The following is a 24,640-nucleotide window of genomic DNA, read 5'->3' on the forward strand; positions in this document are numbered from 1 at the left end:
CATCTATGCCAAACTTTGAAGGATCCAGTGAAAGAAATACCATAAAAGTCGGTATGCGCCTACGTAGATTTGTGCAAAAAATATCACAGGCAAACACACTTGAAGCCCACCCAACCCTTTTCACACCTGACTTTGGACCTCAATCCAAACCTAAAAAAGCTACTTCCAAAGAGAGAGAAACTGTCATTTAAACAATAGCACAGTGGCCACTCAGGTTTGAAAGGAGAATGACAAAAACTAAAATCAATTCCAAAAAGGGGAATGATGGTGGATTCAAAAATCAATCAGGGAAAACAATTACTAAGGGAAAAGAAAGCACAATAATATTAATAACAATGATGATATTTGTTAAGCGCTTACTATGTGCTACTCACTGTTTTAAATACTGGGGTAGATACAAGATAATCAGGTTGTTCCACGTGGGGCTCACAGTCTTAATCCCCATTTTTCAGATGAGGTCACTAAGGCACAGAGAAGTTGTGACTTGCCCAAAGTCACACAGCAGACAGGTGATGGAGCCGGGATTAGAATCCATGACCTCTGACTCCCAAGCCCATGCTCTTTCCATTAAACCACGCTGCTTCTCCCTCCCATTGAGATGGTGAGCCCTTCTCATATAATAATAACTCTGGTATTCGTTAAGCACTTACTATGTGCCAGGCACTGTACTAAGTACTGGGGTGGATACAGGCAAATCGTGTCGGACACAGTCCCTGGCCCATGTGGCGCTCACAATCTCCATCCTCAGATGAGGTAACTGAGGCCCAGAGAAGTGAAGTGACCTGACCAAGGTCACACAGCAGACGAGTGGTGGAGCCGAGATTAGAACCCACAGCCTTCTGACTCCCAGGCCCATGCTCTATCCACCACACCATGCTGCTTCTCAATAATGGAAGAAAATTCCCATCCACCTAGATGGGGAAAGGGGAATTCCAAGCCTAAATTCTCATTGGCTATCATTTTTTTCTGATCATTCATTGATCTTTCCTTTATTAATACATCTCTTCTAATCTTACTTCTGATACGCATCCCCTTTCCCTCCTTCCTCCTCTCTTTTATGAATTTTGTTGGCTAGCTCCACTGCTAGATTGCAAACTCCTTGAGGCCAGGGATCATGACAACTAACTCTATTGTATGATCCCAACTTCTTAGCACAGTGCTCTGCACAGAGTAGGCACTCCCTAAACGATATCGATGATTATATTAAAATAAATCATTCTTCTCTATCCTGGTGTTTGCGTCATCTAAGAAAAAAGTGGGCTGGATTTTCAAGCATTGGGAGATGGGCTTGCTTCAGTTCAAGTGGAATGGAATGTTGCTAGAATGCAAAGTGTGTCACCTTTGGACAAACCATGAAAAGTCTCGGTTATAAATACGGCTCGTTTGCTTGGCTAATTTTCTCGTAATAAATCTGCCCTCCTCTTGTTCCTACAAGAATATACCGTTTAGTAATTCAGACTCAGTGCGGGTAGAGGTGCGTGACAGATGCAGGGTTGAGCTGGTTAAGTGATTAGAAGGCGCCGATTTGATCTGGATGATCCCTCCGGGTTTGTTAAGGCACGGAACACTAAACCACAGGTGAGGTTCACCTCTCGGAGTATTCTTGACTCCCAGGTCACCTTTGGCAACCACTCTGCAGTCAGTCTACCCATCGGCTCTCCCCCGCGGCCTAACCATAATTCTTTTCTATTACAACTCAGCCTCCACACTTCATTCCTGGCTGGTACGGGCTCTCATAATATCCCCGCTGGATTATTGTCTCAGCCTCCTCTCTGATCTTTCCTCCTGTCTCTCCCCGCTCCAGTCTATTCTTCATTCCGCTGCCCGGATCATCTTCCTACAGAAAGGCTCTGGGCATGTCACTCCCCTCTTCAAAAACCTCCAGGGGTTGCCTATCAGTCTTCACACGAAACAAACACTCCTCACTCTTGGCTTCAAAGCTCTCCATCACTTTGAGCCTTCTTACCTCAACTCCCTTCTCTCTTTCTACTACCCACCCCGTACACTCCGCTCCTCTGCCGCTCACCTCCTCACGGTCCCCCGTTCACACCTGTCCCGCCGTTGACCCTTGGCCCACATCCTACCGCTGTCCTGGAATGCCCTCCCTCCTCACATCCACCCAACTCACTCTCTTCCGCTCTTCAAAGCCCTACTGAGAGCTCATCTCCTCCAGGAGGCCTTCCCAGACTGAGCCCCTGCTTTCCTTCCGCTCCTCCTTCCCTCCCCATCCCCCCTCTCCCACCCTCTGCTCTTCCCCCTTCCCCTCCCCTCAGCACTGTGCATATTTGTATATATTATTACCCTATTTATTTTGTTAATGACGTGTACATCTCTAAGATTCTATTTATCTTGATGTTTTGTTTTGTTTTGTTCTGTTTTGCTTTGCTATCTCCTCCATTTAGACTGTGAGCCCATTATTGGGCGGGGATTGTCTCTATCTGTTGCCGAACTGTACATTCCAAGCACTTAGTACAGTGCTCTGCACATAGTAAGCGCTCAATAAATATTCTTGAATGAATGAATGAATTCCTCTAACACCAACCTAACGACTGCACCTTAACCAACTCTCTTCCCATCCACCTTTTGCCCACATCCTCCATCCTGCTTCTTATCTCCCAGACCACCACTTTTCTCAGCTTCACAACCCTGCTAAGATCACAAATGATCTCCTTCTAACTATATCCAATGGCCTCTACCCCTGCCTAATCCTCCTCCACCTCTCGGCTGCCTTAAACACTGTCAACCGTTCCCTTCTCCTGGAAACATCATCCGACCTCGGCTTCACTGATACAGTCCTCTCTCTCATTCTCAGTATCTTACACGGGGTCCTCCTCTGCCTCTACTAACTGTGGCCGTGCCTCAAGGTTCAGTTCTGAGTCCCACTCTATTCTCCATCAGTCCCTCGGTCAACTCCCACGGCTTCGACGACCACTTCTAGGCGGATGATACCCAAATTTCCATCTCCAGCCCTGATCTCTCGACTTCTCTGCAGTCTCGCGTCTCCTCCTACCTTCAAGACATCTCTACCTGGATGTCCCGCCGACGCCTCAAACTTTAACATGTCCAAAACTGAACTCCTTATCTTTCCACCTAAACTCGGTCCTCCTCCCTCTCTTTCCTATCACTGTAGTCAGAACCATTATCCTTCCTGCCTCACAAGGCTGTAACCTTGGTGTTATCAACGACTCATCTCCTCATTCAACCCACCCATTCCATCTGTCACTAAATCCTGTTGATTCCACCGTCACAACATCACTGAAATCTGCTCTTTCCTCTCCATCCAAACAGCTACCATGTTAATCCAAGCATTTATCGTATTCCGCCTGGAATACTGCATCAGCCTCCTCACTGACCTCCCTGCTTCCTGTGTCTCCCCACTCAGTCCCTACTACACTCTGCTGCCCAGATCATTTTCCGACAGAAATGGTCAGGCCATGTTTCCACACTCCTCAGTAAATTCCTACGGAAGCGGCGTGGCTTAGTGGAAAGAGCACGGGGCTTGGAAGTCAGAGATCGTGGGTTCTAATTATGGTTCGTCCACTTGTCAGCTGTGTGACTCTGGGCAAGTCATTTAACTTCTCTGCGCCTCAGTTCCTTCATCTGTAAAAGGAGGGTTAAGACTGTGAGCCCCACGTAGGACAACCCGATTTCATTGCATCTCCCCCAGCGCTTAGAACAGTACTTGGCACATAGTAAGCACTTAACAAATACCATCATTATTATTATCCACTTCCATATCAAAGAGAAACTTCTTAACATCAGCTTTAAATCACTCAATCGCCTTGCCCCCTCCTACTTTACTTCGCTGCTTTCCTACTAGAACTCAGCCCGCACACTTTGCTCCTCTAATGTCAGCCTACTCACTCTATCTCAATCTCGTCTGTCTTTCCACTGACCTCTTATCCATGCCCTACCTCTGTCCTAGAACTTCCTCCCTTTTCCTACCCAACCATTACTCTTCCCACCTTCAAAGCCTTACCGAAGGCACATCTCCAAAGAGTCTTTCTCTGACTGAGCCCTTATTTCCTTTCCTCCTACTTCTTTCTGTGTTGCTCTTGTCTTTGGATTTACGCCCTTTATTGACCCCTCCCTCAGCGCCACAGCACTTATATCCATATCCATAATTTATTTATTTATAGTAATGTCTGTTCAGTTTGACCAATTCGAGCTGGGTTTAGCCATTCAAAACTGGGAAAAGACCTTCATTCGACTCATGACTTATTCATCCCTCCCTCAGCCCCACAGCACTTCTGTACATATCTGTAATTTATTATAATGTCTTTCTCCTCACTCTGGACTGTGAGCTCCTTGTGGGCATGGAACAGGTCTACCCACTCTTGTACTTTTTCAAGGGCTAGTAATAATGTTGGTATTTGTTAAGTGCTTACTATGTGCAGAGCACTGTTCTAAGCACTGGGGTAGATACAGGGTAATCAGGTTGTCCCATGTGAGGCCCCCAGTCTTCATCCCCATTTTACAGATGAGGTCACTGAGGCACAGAGAAGTGAAGTCACTTGCCCACAGTCACACAGCTGACAAGCAGCAGAGCCGGGGTTCGAACCCACAGTGTTCTGCACTATAGTAAAAGCTCTATAAATGCTCTCTAGACTGTAAACCTATTGTGGTCATGGACTATGTCTCTGTTATATTGCACTTTCCCAAGGGCTCAGGACGCTGTTTTGCACTCAGTTAGTGTTTGATAAATACAACTGATTGATCTCTAAGAATCTCTCTTTCCCACATCGTATCTGATCTCTTTTTCCTTGCTTATGCACTTGGTTCTATACCCCCTTAAGTACTTTCTCACCTCCCCCAGCCCTTAAGCATTTATATTCATATCCTATACTTTGCCGCTTCTCCTACCTGTAATTTGTTTTAACGTCAGTCTTCCACTATAGACTGTAAGTTTCTTGAAGGCGGGAATCGTGTCTACCAACTTTGTAACACTTCTTACAATGGTTCTGTCTGCAGACCTGGGTTCTAATCCAGCTCTAACACTTGTCCTCTTGTGTGCTGAATGATCTGGGGCAAATCAATTAACTTCTCTGTACCTCAGTTCCCTGTGGATAGAGAATGTGTCTATCAACTCACCCAAGCGCTTAGTCATGTCTTGTCTTATGCCATGGCGCCATTTCCAACGCATAGTGACAATGTGGACATATCTCTCCCAGAACGCCCCCCTCTCCATCTGCAGTCGTTCTGGTAATGGATCCATAGAGTTTTCTTGGTAAAAATCCATTTACCATTGCCTTCTTCCACACGGTCAACTAGAGTCTCCACTCTCGACTCTTTCCCATGCCGTCACTCGCAAGCCACTGGCCAAGCTAGGAATGGAATGGACAGGCCTCTGCTTGACTCTCCCTCCCGTAACCGACACTGGTAGAGGACTGGAAACTCTCCAGGTGTGACCCTGAGAGTGGAAGCACTCAGCACAGTGCCAAATAAATGCAGTAAGTGTAAAATAAATACAATTAATGGAGTGGTAACAGTGACCAAAGCACACGAGTTTTCCATTTCTGTGCAATCCTAAAATATGAAATAATTCTCCAAGATAGTATTGAGGTGCAAAACATCACTATAGAAATGATATCAGTGGTATTTATTGAATGCTTACTGTGTGCAGAGCACTAAGCACCTGGAGAGTATAACTATATAACAGACACATTCCCTGCCCACAATGAGCTTAGTGTTTAGAGGGGAAGACAGACATTAAAAAAATAGCTTATGGATAGGAACATAAAGGGGAGCAAGTCAGGGTGACCCAGAAGGGAGTGGAAGAAGAGGAAAGGAGGCCTTAATGAGGGAAGGCCTCTTGGAGGAATTGGGCCTTCGACAAGCCTTTGAGGGGGGAAGAGTAATTGTCAGATATGAAGAGGGAGGGTGTTCTAGCTGAGAGTCAGGATGTGGGTGAGTGGTCAGTGGCGAGGTAAATGAGATTTAAAAAATACTATCACAGAGCATGCAAAATAATAGGGGAAACATATTAGGGACAACCTCATCACTTTTGAATACATGCAGATACAATTTCACATATTTCTGCATATTTTATGTCTCTTTCCCTGTTAGGGTGTAAACTCCATATGGGTAGGGACCATGTCACTTCTCTGTTTCTACCATTTTTGAGTATATCCTCATACAAATTTTCTCAGAGTTCTTTTAAATAGAAGTTGGAATCTCTAGGGCTTTGAGATCCAGTTTCTGTCAAACCTTTAGAGATAATTCATTATTCCCAGAAAAAAGCAGGTGGGAACCAAAGATGTGCGCTCATGTTTGCAGCAGGCATTGGGATACTGCTCTTTTAAGCTACAGCATATCTATCAGTAGCACTTCATCATCAGTTGGTGATTCATTCATTCATTCAATAGTATTTATTGAGCGCTTACTATGTGCAGAGCACTGTACTAAGCCCTTGGAATGTGCAATATGGCAACAGACAGAAACAATCCCTGCCCAATGACGGGCTCACAATCTCACAGTGCCAAACACTGTGCTCAGGATTGGGGTAGATATGGGATAATCAGATCGAACCCAGTATCTCTCCCAGTAGGGCTCATAGTCTAAGGGGAAGAGGAAATGGGTATCCAGTCCCCATTTTACAGTTGAGAAAAATGGAGACAAAGGTATGTTAAGTGACATCCAAGGTCACACAGTAGTAATAATAATTATAATAACCATGGTGTCTGTTAAGCACTTACTATATGCCAAGCACGGCTCTATTCATTCATTCATTCATTCAATAGTATTTATTGAGCGCTTACTATGTGCAGAGCACTGTACTAAGCGCTTGGGATGAACAAGTTGGCAACAGATAGAGACAGTCCCTGCCGTTTGACGGGCTTACAGTCTAATCGGGGGAGATGGACAGACAAGAACGATGGCAATAAATAGAGTCAAGGGGAAGAACATCTCGTAAAAACAATGGCAACTAAATAGAATCGAGGCGATGTACAATTCATTAACAAAATAAATAAGGCAATGGAAATATATACAGTTGAGCGGACAAGTACGGTGCTGTGGGGAAGGGAAGGGAGAGGTGGAGGAGCAGAGGGAAAAGGGGAAAAAGAGGGTTTAGCTGCGGAGAGGTAAAGCGGGGGTGGCAGAGGGAGTAGAGGGAGAAGGGGAGCTCAGTCTGGGAAGGCCTCTCGGAGGAGGTGAGTTTTAAGTAGGGTTTTGAAGAGGGGAAGAGAATCAGTTTGGCGGAGGTGAGGAGGGAGGGTGTTCCGGGACCGCGGGAGGACGTGGCCCAGGGGTCGACGGCGGGATGGGCGAGACCGAGGGACGGTGAGGAGGTGGGCGGCAGAGAAGCAGAGCGTGCGGGGTGGGTGCTCTGGGGTAGATACAAGGTAATCAGTTTGTCCCCTTGGGGCTCACTGTCTTAATCCCCATTTTGCAGATGAGGTAACTGAGGCACAGAGAAGTTAAGAGACTTGCACAATGTCACACAGCTGACAAGTGTATGAGCTGGGATTAGAACCCACGACCTCTGACTTCCAAGCCTGGGCTCTTTCCATTAAGCCATGCTGCTTCTCGTGGTAATAATAATGGTAATAATGGTAAGAACAATGAGAACGGTGGTATTTGTTAGGCACTTACAATGGGCCAAGCTCTGTAGTAAGCACTGAGGTAAATATAAGATTGTCCCTCTGGTCACGGTCCCTGTTCCATCTGGTGCTCACAGTCAAAGTAGGAGGGAAAACAGGACTTGAATCCCCATTTCGTAGTTGAAGCAACTGAGGCACAGAGCAGTTAAATGACTTGCTCAAAGTCACACAGCAGACATGTGGTGAAGTCAGGATTAGAACCCAAGTCCTCTGACTCCCAGGCCTGTGCTTTATATCCACTAGGCCACACCACTTCATCTCATTGCTCTATCATATGATAATAACATTGGCGCGTGATTCATCAAGCATATTTCATTTGCAACTTTCCAGGACCTTCTATAAACAAATACGGTAAAACCCATCAAATCCAGATCAGCTGGTGAGGAGATTTACCAGGGAATTAAGAGGGATGAGATTGAAGAGGATGAGAAAGTTGCCATGTATAGATTTCTGGAGGCAGAAACAAATGAGTTTTCAATTTTTGGTCAATCCTAAAATACAAAATCATTTCTTAGGTCTGAGGTGCACAAGATCACTGTAAAAAATGACAGTTGATAGAGGCTTTGAGAAAACAAAGAGCTTTCCCAGTAAACGAGTGTTGGGTTCAATCTTTGAAAACTAAGCTTAGGTCTTATCGAGAATTTCAATACATAGTCCTCATCAATTATGATTTTATGCTAAAGACTAGGGCATCACTTCTTGGAATGGAATTACCTTAAATTACCCCAAATTAACTTTATTCCTATTTTGCAGTACCAAATTCTCTTCTCTCCTGTTGCCAACCTCTTGTACTTACCCACTCTGCTACTGGAAACTTCTCTCTCTCAATAGTATTTACTAGGTGTTCACTGTGTGCCGAGCACTGTACTAACGACTTGGGGAGAGTGGAATACTCAATAGATATGATCCCTGCCCTCAGAGAGTGTAAAATCTAGAGAGTTTATCATCTAGATAACTCACTTCCCCTTCAAATCAAACAGATTATAGCTCTCCATCTTCTCAAAGTCTTCCTGAAATCTCATCTTCTTCAGGAGGACTTCCATGATGAATTCTTAATCCACTTTGCTTAAATTCCTCCCCATCCACTCTCCAACTCCCACTTAAGCATTTCTGTGCTACTTTAAAGCTCTGAGGACTTACAATCCATAGCTTTTTACAATCAGTCAGTCGTATTTACTGAGCACTCGCTGTGTGCTCGGGGCAACACAACGCAATAGAGTTGGTAGTAGACATATTCCCTGTCCACAGGGAGGTTACAGTCTAGAAGGGGAGATGGATCTCGACCTAAATTATGGACATGGACCTAAGAGCTGTGGGGCTGAGGGTGGGGGAATCAAGGATGCAAATCCAAGAGCAAGGACAGCACAGAAGGGAGAGGGAGAAGAGGAAATGACAGTTGGGTCGGGGAAAGCCTCTTGGAGGAGATGTGCTTTTAATAAGCCTTTGAAGGAAGGATAATGGTGGTCTGTCAGATACGAAGGGGGAGGGAGCTCCGGGTTTGGAGGCAGGACGTGGGCGAGGGTTCGGCAGAGAGATGGATGAGATACGAGGTACACTGAGTAGGTTGGCGTTGAAGGAACAAAGTGAGCATGCTGGATTGTGGTAGGATTGAGGTAAGAAGGTAGGAGGGGGCCAGGTGACAGTGCTTTAAAAGGATGGTAAGGAGTTTCGGTATGACGCAGAGGTGGATGAGTAACCACTGGAAGTTCTTGAGGAAAGGAGAAACGGGGGCTTAATTTTTGCTTAGAAAAATGATCCGGGCAGCAAAATAAGGAGTGAAGTGGGGAGAGACAAGAGGCGGGGAAGTCAGCAAGGAGGCTGATGCAGTGATCCAGATGGAATAGGATAAGCACTTGGATCAACACAGTAGCACTTTGGACGGAGAGGAAAAGGCGGGTTTTAGTCATGCTGTAAAGGTTGAACTCACAGGATTAGGTGACAGATTGACTATGTAGAGTGAATGAGAGAGAAGATTTGAGGATAATGCCAAGGATAGAGGCTAGTGAGATGGAGAAGATGGTGGGTGGTGCTGTCTACAGTGTTGGAAAAGTCAGGGAAGGACAGGGTTTGCGAGGGCAGATAAGGTGTTCTAAGTTAGACGTGTTACTTTTGAGGTGACGATAGGATATCCAAGTAGAGATGTCCAGAAGGCAGGAGGAAATGTGAGACCACAGAGAGGGAGAGAGAACCGGGATTGAGATGGAGATTTGAGAATCATCTTCACGGAAGTATAGTTGAAGTCATGTGAGCAAATGAGTTCTTAATGGGAGCGATTGTAGATGGAGAATAGAATTTAGAATCTATGTCACCCTCTCTAGACTGTAAGCTCATTATGGGCAGGGAATGTTTTGCTTATTGTTATAGTGTATTCTCCCAAATGCTTAGTACAGGACTCTGAACCATAAATACGATTAATTGAAGACTGAAGGGGACCAGAACCGAACCTGGGGTGGGGGACAGAGGAGGAGCCCGCAGAAGACCCTGAGAATAAGTGGGCGGAGAGACAGCAGGAGAACCAGGAGAGAACAATGTCGGCGACTCTGGGGATGGATAATGTTTCCAGGAGAAGGGGGTGGTCGACAGTGTCGAGGCAGCTGAGAGGTAGAGGTGGATTAGGATGGAGTTGAAGCCGTTGGATTTGGCAAGAAGGAGATCATTGGTGACGTTTGAGAGGTTGGTTTCTGGGGAGTGAAGTGGGTGGAAGCCAGATTGGAAGGAGTTAAGGAAAGAATTGGAGGAAAAGAACTTGAGACAGCAGGCTTAGGCAACTTGCTCAAGGAGTTTAGACTGTAAGCCCGTCAAACGGCAGGGACCGTCTCTATCTGTTGCCGACTTGTTCATCCCAAGCGCTTAGTACAGTGCTCTGCACATAGTAAGCGCTCAATAAATACTATTGAATGAATGAATGAATGAGTTTGGAGAGGAAAGGTAGGAGGGAGATGGGGCATCACGGGAGGGAGCCTTGGGGTCAAATGAGGGGTTTTTTTAGGATCGGAGAGACACGAGCATGTTTGAAAGCAGTTGGGGAAGAAGCCGCTGGAGAATAGACATTTAAAGATGGAAATCGGGGAGAGAAGAAGGGAGGGGATGAATATTTTGATAAGGTGTAAAGGGATGGAGTTCATTCAATCTTATTTATTGAGTGATTACCGTGTGCAGAACACTGTAGTTAGAGCTTGCACTTTACTAAGTGCTTGATAGAGACGCAGGGCTGGATTTTGAGAAGTGGCAGGAGATCTCTCCTTGTGTTACTGCTGGTGAGCATAGCTGCCATGCCAAACCAACGAGGTACTTATTCACGTTCAGAGCTCATTTTTCATCAGTATTTGTCTCCCTTATTGCATTGTGAAGTTCAGGAGCAATGGATCTCCCCTCTTAATTGCCTCTAAAACCCTCCAAAACACTTAGAAGCAGAGTGGCCTACTGGAAAGAGCACTGAGGACCCGGGTTCTAATCCCAGCTCTGCCACTTGTCTCCTGTGTGAACTTGGACAGGTCACTTCTTTATGACTCCATTTCCTCAACTGAAAATGGGGGTTAAATAAATACCTGTTCTCCCTCCTGCTTAGACGGTGAGCCCCATGAGGGACGGGGCTGTAGATTGAGCCCGTTGTTGGGCAGGGATTTTCTCTGTTGCCAAATTGTACATTCCAAGCGCTTAGTACAGTGCTCTGCACATAGGAAGCGCTCAATAAATATGATTGAATGAATGAATCTGACCTAATTAAATTCCACCTACCCCAGCACTTAAAACACTGTTTTAAGACTGTGAGCCAACCGTGGGCAGGGATTGTCTCTGTCTGTTGCCGAATTGTACTTTCCAAGCGTTTAGTACAGTGCTCTGGACACAGTCAGTGCTCAATAAATATGAATGAATGAATGAACTGCGATTGATACCTAGTAAGAACTTAACAAATACCAAAAAGAAAAAAATTAAAAAGGGAACATGTCTAGCAACTCCACTGTATCCCTCTCGCCCAAGCACCTAGTATGGCACTGGGTTTACAGTAAGCATCAATAAATAGCACTGATTGATTCCAAGGCTCCAGGAGACCAACACACTATATAATAATTATTATCTTTATTATTATGGTATTTTTATGGTGCTTACTATGTGTCAGGCACTATTCTAAGCGCTGGGGTGGATACCAGCAAATTGGGTTAGACACAGTCCCTGTCCCACGTGGGACTCAAAGTCCCAATCTCCATTTTACAGATGAGGGAACTGAGGCACAGAGAAGGTCAGTTGGCCAATTGGATAGGACCCTGTCTGTGTGAACATGTACAAGGGATTTAACTTCTCTGTGCCTCAGTTACCTCATTTGTAAAGTGGGGATTAAATCCTCTTCCCTCTGAATTAGACAATGAGCTTTAAGCGGGACAGGGATTGTGTCCATCCTGATTAACCCCAGTGCTTAGAATAATACTGGACACATAGGAAACACTTAATAAATACCATAATAAAAACCTTGGACACAATCCATCCAGCCTGACTATTCGCTTCAGTTGTTTTCAGACACATAAAGTAGCACCTGTTTGTCTAGTGCCTGAAAAAATATCTATTTGCCAAGGTTGTCAATCAAGATGTCATTCACCAATTTTTTTCCTCAAACCCATTCACCAGTTCTTTGCTGTAAACAAATTAGAATGTTTCAAAGTGCAATTTCTCTGACGCTAACCAAATCCAAGACTAATAGAAACCATTTTGCAGCTTAACTTCAATATTCCTCACCATGAACAAAATCACACTTGATCAGAAAATAGGCTCCATGAAATTTTTTAAAAAGTGGAAAGAAATTTTCATTAGTTGATCTGCACCTGCTCAGATGCTCACCGGTTCTTGAGCGATGAAGAATCCATCATACCTCCACAATTATGCAAAAATGAAATGACCTTTATAACTAGTGGGTAAAACACTAGAATAAGTGCTTAGTATAGTGAGTGCTCTGCACACAGTAAGCACTCAATAAATATGACTGAATGAAAAAACACCAGCCTAGATGGGTTCTAATCCTGACTTCGACACGTCTGCTGGGTAGCCTTGAGTGAGTCACTTCTCTTCTCTGGGCCTCAGTTCCCTCATCTGTAAAATGGGGATTAAGACTGTGAGCCCCATGAGGGACAGGGACTGTGTCCAAGTTGATCAACTTCCATCTTCACCAGCACTTAGAACAGTGTATACCTCATAGTAAGCACTTCATGAGTACCATTAAAAAAAAACAAAAAAACCTTTCAAGGGTGAAACCAATGGTGCCCCCATCAAAAGATGCAGTGTGGCCTAGTGGAGAGAGCACAGGTCTGGGAGTCAAAGGACCTGGGTTCTAATCCCTGCTCTGTCAACTGAGTACTGTGCGATCTCGGGCAAGTCATTTTAGCTCATTTTAGTACCTCACTTTCCACAACTGTAAAATGGGGATACCTATTCTCCCTCCTTCTTATTCCGGGATCGCCGTGTGGGACAGGTAGTGGGTCTGACCTAATTCACTTGTACGTACCTCAGCACTTAGAATGGTATTTGACACATAGTAAGAGTTTAACAAATGCCATTATAAAAAAGAAAGATGCTCTTTTTCCAGAAACCAGTTTCCCGTTCAAGTACGGGGTCTCCGGGGTAAAGTAATTCCAAGTGGCTCCCCATACGGTGGAGGAGGAGATCCTGCTTTTTAACTAAGGCACAGGAAGTACCTATCGTATAGATATGCCCATATCCATCATTTATTTATTTCCATTAATGTCTCTCTCCTTCTCTAGACAGTAGGCTTGTTGTGGGCAGGGAATGTGTCTGCTCATTGTTGTATTGTGCTTTCCCAAGCGCTTATTTTAATAAGCGCTCAATAAATAGGTTTGACTGACTGACTGAAATAGGTTCTCAGCCCTGCAGGGTGGTTGGGGGTCTGGCGGGTTTGGCCGGGGGCTCCTATCTCCTGGCCAGTGGAGATCAAAAACCACCAAGTAGTCCTGGTGCATGCTCCCCTCTAGCGAGTCAGACAGGCGGTCCTCCACCAGACTGTGCCATCACTGTAGACAACACCACTACCCTCCCTGCATCTGTGTCACAAACACGGAACCTTGTTGTCATCCTCGACTCATCTCTCTCATTCAAGCAGCCCATTCAACCTGTCACCGAAGCCTGTCCGTTTCACCTTCATAACATCCCTGAAATCCGCACCGTCCTCTCCATCCAAACTTTTCACATTATTCCAAGTCCTATCCCGCCTTGACTACTGTATCAGGCTTCTTGCCGACCTCCCTGCCTCCTGTCCCTTCCCCCCTGTGGGGATCATTTTTCTAAAAATATTCATCCCATGTCACCCCTGTCTTCAACAGCCTCTAGTGGCTGCCCAGCCATCTCTGCATCAAACAGAAACTCCTCACCACAAGCTTTAAGGCTCTCAATCTGCTTGGACCCTCCTTCATAATAATAATAATAATAATAACTGTGGTGCTTGTTAAGCACTAACTATGTGCCAAGCACTGTTCTAAGCCTTGGAGTGGATGCAAGTTAATCATGTTGGACACAGCCCCGTCCCAAATGGGGCTCATACTCTTAAACCCAATAATAATAATAATAACAATAATGAAAATAACTAAGGTATTTGTTAACAGTGTTGGTATTTGTTAAGCGCTTACTATGGGCCAAGCACTGTTCTAAGCGCTGGGGCAGATACAAAGTAATTAGGTTGTCCCACATAGGGCTCACAGTCTTCATCCCCAGTTTACAGATGAGGTAACTGAGGCTCAGAGAAGTTAAGTGACTTGCCAAGGTCACTCATCTGACAAGCAGCAGAGCCGGGATTAGAATCCATGACCTCTGCCTCCCAAGCCCGTGCTCTTTCCACTAAGCCACGCTGCTTCTCATTAAGCACTCACTATGTGCCAGGTACTGTACTAAGGCCCCGGGTGGCTACAAGTTAATCAGGTTGGACACAGTCCCTGTCCCACATGGGGCTCATACTCTTAATCTGCATGTTCCAGATGAGATAACTGAGGCCCAGAAAAGTGTCTTCCCCAAGGTCACATAGCAGACAGGTGGTGAAGCCGGGATTAGAATGCACATCCTCTGACTTCCAGGCCTGAAGACACCCTGGTTGTGAAGTTCATTTCTCAAGGCAGTAATGGAGACCTTGGCCCAACTCCTCTTTGGAAACCAGTTCATTCATTCAATCATTCATTCGATCAGACTAATCAGCTCTTGCTATGTGCACGACACTGTACTAAGAGGTTGGGAGACTACGAAATGTGATTCTCACCAAACTGACAGAAACTTCCCTGCCTCTTCAAACTCCAGATGTCGGGCTTTCTAGCTGCAGGAAGAAAGTGTCTCCTTTTACGAGTGTCCAGATGTCACTCCAAGCTGCATTTATTTTTATGCTCTACCGTCTGACTGTAAACATCCTTGTAATTTGAGGGATTTTCATACATTACGCCTAGAGACCGGTAATAGAAATCTTTTGCAGTGGTAAATTTTATTTTGGTTTATCCACTGCCAATGTCGGTTAGGAGCCACTGTATTGAAACAGGTGCGCGCTACTGGAAGAAATGTAGGATTCTAGTTCAAACCCAGGGGCTGTGTTTAATAAGTGATAACAGCATTAAAAGCAATTCTGGCTTCCATTTGTCAGAAAGAGTCATCTCCTGTGGGCACTAGGTGATAAAAGTTACACAGGCTATTACACAAATTTGAGAGACGCAGCATGGCCTAGTGTAAAGAGCAGGGGCCTGGGAGTCAGAGGACCGAGGTTCTAATTCCGGCTTCACCCTGTGCCTGCTGTGTGACCTTGGGCAAGTCATTTAACATCTCTGTGCTTCAGTTCCCCCATCTACAAAATGAGGTTACAAAACCTGTTCTCCCTCCTACCTAGAATGGGAGCCACATGTAGGACTCGATTATCTTGACTCTACCCTAGTGCTTAGTACAGTGCTTGACGCAGAAGGCGTTGAACAAATATCGCACTTATGACTATCATAACCACAAGATTTCTATTACTGTAAGAGATGAATCCATATCATGAATAGAAGTCATCCCCGATTATAAAGAGTAAAATGCAATCAATCAATCCATCAGTGGTATTAATCGAGCACATACTGTGCACAGAATGCTGTACTAAGCGCTAGGGAAATACAACAAAGTTGGTAGATATGATCCCTGCCCACGACGAATTTACAGGCTACGTTATTACGAATCAGTATTGTTCTCCTTTGTTAAACCCAGTCACTGTTGACAATATAACCTAGCATCAGCTTAATATAAGGTGGGCCACGTGAAAAACAAACAAAAGCAAATTAAACCAAAGTGGTCTTTGGAAGGCCAAGTGACTTAACTTAGATTAACATATTTTGGACACATAATCCAGAGGACTAATTCTCTGGAGAAGACACTAATGCTAGGAAAGATCCAGGGAAAACGTGGAAGAGGCAGACCTGCCGCTCGATGGATAGAAACAATTCATTCATTCATTCTTTCCATCATATTTATTGAGTGCTTACTGTGTGCAGAGCACAGTACTAAGCGCTTGGATAGTACAATTTGGCAACAGAGACAATCCCTACCCGACAACGGGCTTACAGTCTAGAAGGGGGTGACAGACAACAAAACAAAACAGAACAAGTAGACAGGCATCAGTAGCATCAACATAAATAAATTGAATTATGGATATATAGACATGAATGAAATAAATAGAATAATAAATGTGCACACAAGTACTGTGGGGCGGGGAGGGGGGTAGAGCAGAAGGAGGGAGTTGGAGTGACGGGGAGGGGAGGAGGAGCAGAGGAAAAGGGGGACTCAGTCTGGGAAGGCCTCCTGGAGGAGGTGAGCTTTCAGTAGGGCTTTGAAGGGGGGAAGTGTGCTAGTTTGGTGGACGTAAGGAGGGAGGGCATTCCAGGCCAGAGGTAACAGAAGAACCATTAGCAAGGTTACAGATCATGGCAGAAGACAGTATGTTCTGGAGAAAATATATCCATGGAGTCGCTATGAATTGGAAAAGATTTGGTGGAACTTGAAGGTAATAACTCCGAAGAGCAAACATAGTTGAAAAATGATTATTCCCTATTTAAAATGAACTATAAAAGACATGTCCCTTGTCAGGATGTCAGGATGGCACCTGGAGAGTTTCCAGTCCTCTACCAGTCTCGACTACGGGAGGGAGAGTGAAGTCGAGGCCTGTCCGTGCCATTCCCAGCTTGGGCGGTGGCTAGCGAGCGGCAGGCCATCGGCTACAAGTCAAAACTCCCCCGTGCCGGGCAGCAGCGGCACGGGAGAGAGTCGAGGGTGGAGACTCAGGTTGACGGCTCCGAAGGTGGCAATGGTCAACCGCTGTCGGATTTTGATCAAGAAAACTCTGTGGATCCACTACCAGAATGATTGTAGATGGAGGTAGGGCCTTCTGGGAGAGATGTGTCCATGGAGACGCTATGGATCAGAGACGACTCGACAGCGTAAGACAAGACAAAAGCAGTGTCGCTTAGTGGAAAAAGCATAGGCCGAAGAGTCAGAGAACCTGGGTTCTAATCCCAGTTCCCCCACTTTTCTGCTGTGGGACTTTGGGCAAGTCACTTAACTTCTCTGTGCCTCAGTTGGGCAAGTCGCTGAGTGACTTTGGGCAAGTCGCTTAACTTCTCTGTGCCTCCATTACCTCATCTGTAAAATGGGGATTAAGATCGTGAGCCCCACATGGAACAACCGGATTACCTTGTATCTACCCCATTGCTTAGAATAGTGTTTGGCACATAGTAAGCACTTAACAAATACCATCATTATTATTATTATTACCGCTTGGGAATTAAAATCCTTCTCTCTCTGATTTAGACCCTTTATCTCCCCCAGGGCTTAGTAAAGTGCCTAACACATAGTAAGTGGTTAAAAAGCACCATATAAAAAGAGACTTTTGCTAACTGATGACACTTCTCATATAACTTTGCTTTTAAATTGTAGTTTTGAAATTTTCCCCAAGACACCAGCCCCGATAACTTGGGTTTCACTCTGGATTTGGGCCAGACCGTCGAAGTTACTGTGGAATCTTCGTCCAACATGGCACACCTGCTTGGTGCCGCTCCCCAGGAACTCCTGCTCATGGGGGATTTTAATATGGCTTCTACCCATGAGGTTGGCTGGGATTTGTCAGGAAAGAATCCCTTAGAAAGACATACCTCTCCAACCTACAGGATTCATCGCTCGGACCTGCAGGGGTGATTGATGCACCATTTAGAAGATCCCTTAAGGCTTTCCGGAGGCTATCGGCCTAAACCTGCAGCCAACTCTGTGCACTAATAATAATAATAACAATAGCAAGAATAACAAGAATAGTTAAACATTGATAATAATGATAAAAAAGATAATAATAGTTCCTGTCCTTCCTCCAACTTAGACTGTGACCAGTGAGATTAACTGCATCTACCCTAGGCCTTAGAACAGTACTTTACACACAGGAAGCACTTAAATATTATTATTATTACTTCTTAAGCACTGGGGTAGAGTCGGGATAAACAAGTTAGGCTAATCCCTGTTCCAAACGGGGCTTACATTCTCAGTAAGAAAGTATTAATTGCAAATATATTCTTTTGATTTCATTGTATAAAATGTTTATGTAGAAATGTCATTGTATAAAATGTTTACATGCACGTGAGTAACACACACATACATCATCCCAAAATATTTTGTACCTATTTTGGAGGTATCTTTTACTTGCTGATTTTATTGCAAAAAAAAATCACTGGCCAATTTTAAATATTTTGTCTCCTCGTCCCAATTTAAAGGGAGGAATTTGGTGGGAGAAGCAGCCCAGTGGACAGAACTCTGAACTGGGAGTCAGGAGAGCTGAGTTCTAATCCCAGCTCCACCACTTACCGGCCGTGTGAGATCTTGGCCAACTCACTTAACTTCTCGGTGCCTCTGTTTCCTCATTTGTAATTAGGGATCAAATACCCGTTCCCCTCCCTCTTAGTTGATGAGATCTGCCTAGGTCGGGGACTACGTCTGATAGTATTGGATTGCAACTACCTCAAAGTTTAGCTCAGTGATTGGCCTTTAACAAATAATAATAATGTTGGTATTTGTTAAGCGCTTACTATGTGCAGAGCACTGTTCTAAGCGCTGGGGTAGACACAGGGGAATCGGGTTGTCCCACGTGGGGCTCACAGTCTTAATCCCCATTTTACAGATGAGGTAATTGAGGCACAGAGAAGTTAAGTGACTTGCCCACAGTCACACAGCTGACAAGTGGCAGAGCTGGGATACCGCATGTAACCAATACCAAAATTATTATTATTATTACTATTGTTAGCGAGATGATCAGGTTGGACAAAGTTCCTGTCCCACATGGTGCTCATAGTCTAAGTTAGAGGGTGGAAGGAGGACTTATTCCCTATTTTACAGATGAGGCAACTGAGGCACAGCAAAGTCAAGCGATTTGCCCAAGGTGACACAGCAGACAAATGGCGGAGCCAGGAATAGAACCCAGGTCCTCCGCCCTTGCTCCTTCCTCTAGGACCCCCTGCTTCCCGCACGTTATATTCATATCGTCCAGTAAGAGTCCGTTAAAGACTGTAAGGATTCTCCCTCGATAAAGAGCTAGCTATGGAAATATTGTCTTTCAGTGAGAAAAGGACAATTGTCTTAAAGTATTCCCTCAGGTTACATCTTGTTATGCCTTTCATCACAATTAGTTTCAAAGCAGATTTTCCACGGCAATTGTGTCCCAGTGTCCTACACCGAATAACATCGGAGAAATGCGTGTTAGCCAAGTGGTCCACAGGGAATCCTTCCCCATTAAAATGATTTCTAAGGTGAAGGAATACTGTAAACAACTTTGCTTCACCTCAGTGACACATTCTCTCTCTTGGGAAACATCCTTAAATTAGATCCTAGCAGCAAGAGCAAAATAATGTGTGTTTTTTCAAAATTAGAACACCGCCACCGGCCAGGTAGAAATCCGTAAGCGATCAAAAAGGGCTGGCTGAGCCTAACAGTCAAAGTAGCAAATACGGAGCGCCCAGTTGGTGCGCTGCTTTGTACTAGACGCTTGGGAAGTACAGGATGACAAAGCGATCCGTTCTCTGAACACAAAGAACTGCCATTCTAATGGGAGCTTTCACTTTCGGAATTAATTGGTCAAGCAGTCAGTGGTATTTATTGAGCACTTACTATGTGCAGAGCACTGTACTAAGCACTTGGGAGACTATGATAATATAATAATTGTAATAATTGTGGTATTTATTATTAATAATAATGGTATTTGTTAAGTGCTTACTGTGCGGGAAGCAGAGTGGCTCAGTGGAAAGAGCCTGGGCTTCGGAGTCAGAGGTCATAGGTTCGACTCCCGGCTCTGCCACTTGTCAGCTGTGTGACTGTGGGCAAGTCATTTCACTTCTCTGTGCCTCAGTTACCTCATCTGTAAAATGGGGATTAACTGTGAGCCTCATGTGGGACAACCTGATTACCCTGTATCTACCCCAGCGTTTAGAACAGTGCTCTGCACATAGTTAGCATTTAACAAATACCAACATTATTATTATTATTATTACAAGGTAATAAGGTTGTCCCACAGAGGGCTCAAAGTCTTAATTCCCATTTTACAGATGAGATAACTGAGGCACAGAGAAGCTAAGGGCCTCGCCTAAAATCACACAACAGAAGAGTGGCGGAGTCGGGTTTAGAACCCATGTCTTCTGACTCCCAAGCCCAGGCTCTTGCCACTAAGCCATGCTGCTTCTATTTATTTGTATTTGTTAAGCACTTACCAGGTGCCAGGCACTGGTCTAAAATGCAAGCCAATTGGGTTGGACACAGTCCCTGTCGCACATGGGGCTCACAGTCTTAATTCCCATTTTACAGATGAGGGAACCGAGGCCCAGAGAAGTCACGTGATTTACCCAAGGTCATACAGCAGATGAGTGGTGGATGGGAAGTAGAACCAGGTGCTTCTGATTCCCAGGCCAGTTCTCTATCCACTAGGCCACACTGCTTCCTATACAATAGAGCTGGCAGACACGTTCCCTGCCCATAATGAGCTTGCAGTCTAAAGAAACAATGTTAAGAAAATGGCTAAGAGAGATGGTAAAGGTACATATTCATTAGGGGGAGAGTAGAAGCAGCGTGGCTTAGTGGAAAGAGCCCAGGCTTGGGAGTCAGAGGTCGTGAGTTCTAATCCCAACTCTGCCACTTCTCAGCTGTGTGACTGTGGGCAAGTCACTTAACCTCTCTCTGCCTCAGTTACCTCATCTGTAAAATGAGGATTAAGACTGTGAGCCCCACGTGGGACAACCTGATTCCCTTGAATCTACCCCAGCGCTTGGAACAGTCCTTGGCACATAGTAAGCGCTTAACAAATACCATCATTATTATTATGGGGTGACAGTTCGCATGTTAGCCCAAGATTCTACGAAAATGCCCATTCAGATCCCAGAAGGGAAGAACTCAGGCCCACTAATTGAACATTCAGCAGTATTTATTGAGTTCCTTCTTTCTCCAAGAAGTCTTTCCTGACTAACCCTCTAGACTGTAAACTTGTTATGGACAGAGAATGTTTCTGCTAATTCTGTTGTATTATACGCTCTCAAGTGCTTAGTACAGCTCTCCACACATAGTAAGAGCTCAATAAATACCACTGATTGATTGATTTCCCCACTTTATTCACCCTCCTTTTTTGCCACCTATGTACTTGGGTCAGAAACTCTTAAGAACTTTGATACCCCACCCCCCACCCCACCGCATTTACGTCCATATTCATTCATTCATTCAATAGTATTTATTGAGCGTTTACTATGAGCAGAGCACTGTACTAAGCGCTTGGAATATATCCTTATACACTGCCATGTTTCCTATCTATAATTTATTTTACTGTTCATTCATTCATTCAATCGCATTTATTGAGTGCTTACTGTGTGCAGAGAACTGTACTAAGCTCTTGGGCGGGTACAGTGCAACAACAAACGAGGACATTTCCTGTCCACAACAAGCTCACAGTCTACAGACGGGGAGGCAGACATCAATGCAAATAAAATGACAGATATGGACATAAGTGCTCTGGGGCTGGAAGAGGAAAGGGAGCGAGTCGGGCCGATGCAGAAGGAAGTGGAAGATGAGGAGAAATGGAGCTGGAAAGGCCTCTTGGAGGAGATGGGCCTTCGGTAAGGCTTTGAAAAGGGGAAGAGACATTGTCAGTTGTGGGCCTTCAGTAAAGCTTTAAAGTGGTGGGAGAGTGATTTTCTGTCAAGAGTAGAGGAGGGAGGGTGTTCCAGGACAGAGGCAGGACATGAGCCGGGGGTCGGTGGCGAGACAGACGAGAACGAGGCCCAGCGAGAATTTAGCGGCACCGGAGGAGCCGAGAGTGCGGGCTGGGTTGGAGAAGGAGAGAAGGGAGGTGAGGTAGGAGGGGCAGAGGGGATGGAGGGCTATAAAGCCAATGGAGAGGAGTTTTTGTTTGATACAGAGGTGGATGGGCAACCCCTGGAGTTTTCTGAGGAATGGGGTGATGGGTCCAGAATGTTCTGTAGAAAAATGATCCAGGCAGCAGAGTGAAGTACGGACTGGAGGGGGGAGAGACAGGACACTGGGAGGTCAGCAAGGAGGCTGATGAAGTAATCTAGGTGGGATAGAATAAGCGATTGTATTAATGTGGTAGTTTGGAGGGAGAGGAAAGGACAGATTTTAGCAATGTTGTGAAGGTGGGACTGAGAGGATTAGGTGACAGATTGAATTTATGGGTTGAATGAGAGAGAGGAGTCAAGGATAACATCTGTCTCCCCCTCTAGACTGCCAACTCCTCCTGGGCAGGGACTGTGTCAACCAACCTATTGTCCCTTTTCCTTAATCGTTTTTCTCAGGACTGTAAACTCCTTATGGCAGTGAACGTGTCTGCTAATTCTGTTGTACTGTACTCTCCCAAGGGCTTAGTATGGTGCCCCATAGATTTTAAGCACTCAATAAATATGATCGATTGACTGGTTGACTCCTAGAGTGTAAGCTCCCATTAGAATGGCAGTTCCTTGAGTTCAGAGAAAGTGTCAATGTGTCATTCTGTATTTCCCCATTTTCTAGTAAAGTGCTTCCCACCAAGTAGGTGCTCAATAACTGCTACTGTGACTTTTTTCACAGCCAGGCCTTTTCAGTTGCTTAGGGGTTTCTACTTACCCAGTTGTGGTGGTTTAATTTTTTTAAAAAATGCATATTATTTGGCTCTTGCTGTTAGGAACTAAATTAAGGATGTTCCCCAAGAAAGAGAATGTGTCACGGAGGTGAAGCCAGTGCTCTGCAGTAGAGTGCTCTGCCTACAGTAAGTGCTCAATAAATTCTATTGATTGATTAATATTGTGAGAAGCAGTGTGGCTTAGTGGAAAGAGCCCGGGCTTGGGAGTCAGAGGATGTGGGTTCTAATCCTGCCTCCACCACTCGTCTGCTGTGTGACGTTGGACAAGCCACTTAACTTCTCCTTGCCTCAGTAACCTCCTCTGTAAAATGGGGATTAAGACTATGAGCCCCACGTGGGACAACCTGATTACCTTGTTTCTATCCCAGCACTTAGAACAGTGCTTGGCACATAGTAAGCACTTAACAAATACCATCATTATTATCTTGTGTGTGGAGTACAAGTCCAAGAGATTGGAAGAAGTCACCAAAGGCAGTAGACACAATCACTGCCCTTGAGTTTACAATCTAGTTTACCGTCCTCTGCAGAAGGCAGTGAACACACTTCATTTCCTTGATATTCTAAGATTTTACATGTGTGGGTCACTGGAAAAGCAGCATGGCTTAATGGAGAGAACACAGGATGGGGAGTCAGAAGGAACTGGGTTCTGATCCTGGCTCCACCACCTGTCTGCTGTGTGACCCTGGGCAAGTCACTTCACTTCTCTGAGTCACTTCACTTCTCTGGGCCTCAGTTCCCTCAGCTGTAAAATGGAGATTAAGATTGTGAGCCCCATGAGGGATAAGGACTGTATCCAACCTGATTATCTTGTATCTACCCCAGGACTTAGGAGAGTGCTTGGCTCATAGGAAGTGTTTATCAAGTACCATAACGATTGTTAATCGTTCATTCATTTATTCAATTGTACTTATTAAGTGCTTACTCTGTGCAGAGCACTGTACTAAATGCTTGGGAAAATACAATACAACAATAAAAAGTGACGTTCCCTGCCCATAACATTTACAGTCTGGGGCAGGGGAGAAAGACAGCGATAAAAACAAATAAAATTGAAGCTATATACATAAGTTGTATTATTATTACTATTATTATGTGTGAAGAATGCATGTGCAAATAAGAATCCCATTTTACAAGCATGAAACACTGATGCCAACACCACATGATTCTATGATTCTTCCCCAATTAATTTCTAATCACCCCATTAACATCCCCCAAGTCTCACACCACTGCTGTCTCTTCAGCACTTTTGCTTCATCCCACCAAAGAGCCCAAGTACTCTCTCCCCTCACCTCCACACGCTAATGAGTCAGAGGAGCATGGTTTAGTGGATAGATCGCATAGGCCTGGGAAATCTAAGGTCAAGGGTCCTAATCCCGGCTCCACCACTTGTCTGCTGTGTGGCCTCGGGTGAGTCATTTCACTTCTCTGTGCCTCAGTGACCTCATCGGTGCTCAACTGGCCTCAGTTACTTTCATCTGTGTTAACTTTGATTTGCTCGTGTCCACCTAGCACTTAACACAGTGCCTGGCACATAGTAAGCATTTAAAAATACCACAGTTATTATTAGGATCATATTTTAAATACTTTAGTACTTCCTCCAACTGGTAGTAAACTCCTTGAGGGCAGGGATCATGTCTGCTAATCCTGCAATGATGACGATGATGATTCTGGATCGAACAAAGGCCTGGGAGTCAGAAGGACTTGGTTCTAATCCTAGCTCTGTCACCTTTATGCTGTGTGACCTTGGGCATGTCACTTTACTTCTTTGTGCCTCTATCCCCTCATCTGTAAAAAATGGGGATTAAGACTGTGAGCCCAGTGTGGAGCAGGGACTGTATCCAACATGTTTACCTTGTATCTGCCCCAGGCTTAGTATAATGCCTGGCACATAGTAAGA

At 45.0% G+C, this 24,640-nt stretch overlaps 1 protein-coding gene across 2 annotated transcripts in view; it reads right to left on the minus strand.

Annotated features, from left to right (window-relative positions):
• Positions 1 to 24,640, minus strand: part of PPP2R2C (protein phosphatase 2 regulatory subunit Bgamma) — a 322,790-nt gene that overhangs the window by 245,291 nt on the left and 52,859 nt on the right. The window lies entirely within an intron of this gene.

The sequence above is a fragment of the Ornithorhynchus anatinus genome, chromosome 4, assembly GCF_004115215.2.
Source record: "Ornithorhynchus anatinus isolate Pmale09 chromosome 4, mOrnAna1.pri.v4, whole genome shotgun sequence".
Classification (NCBI taxonomy): domain Eukaryota; kingdom Metazoa; phylum Chordata; class Mammalia; order Monotremata; family Ornithorhynchidae; genus Ornithorhynchus; species Ornithorhynchus anatinus.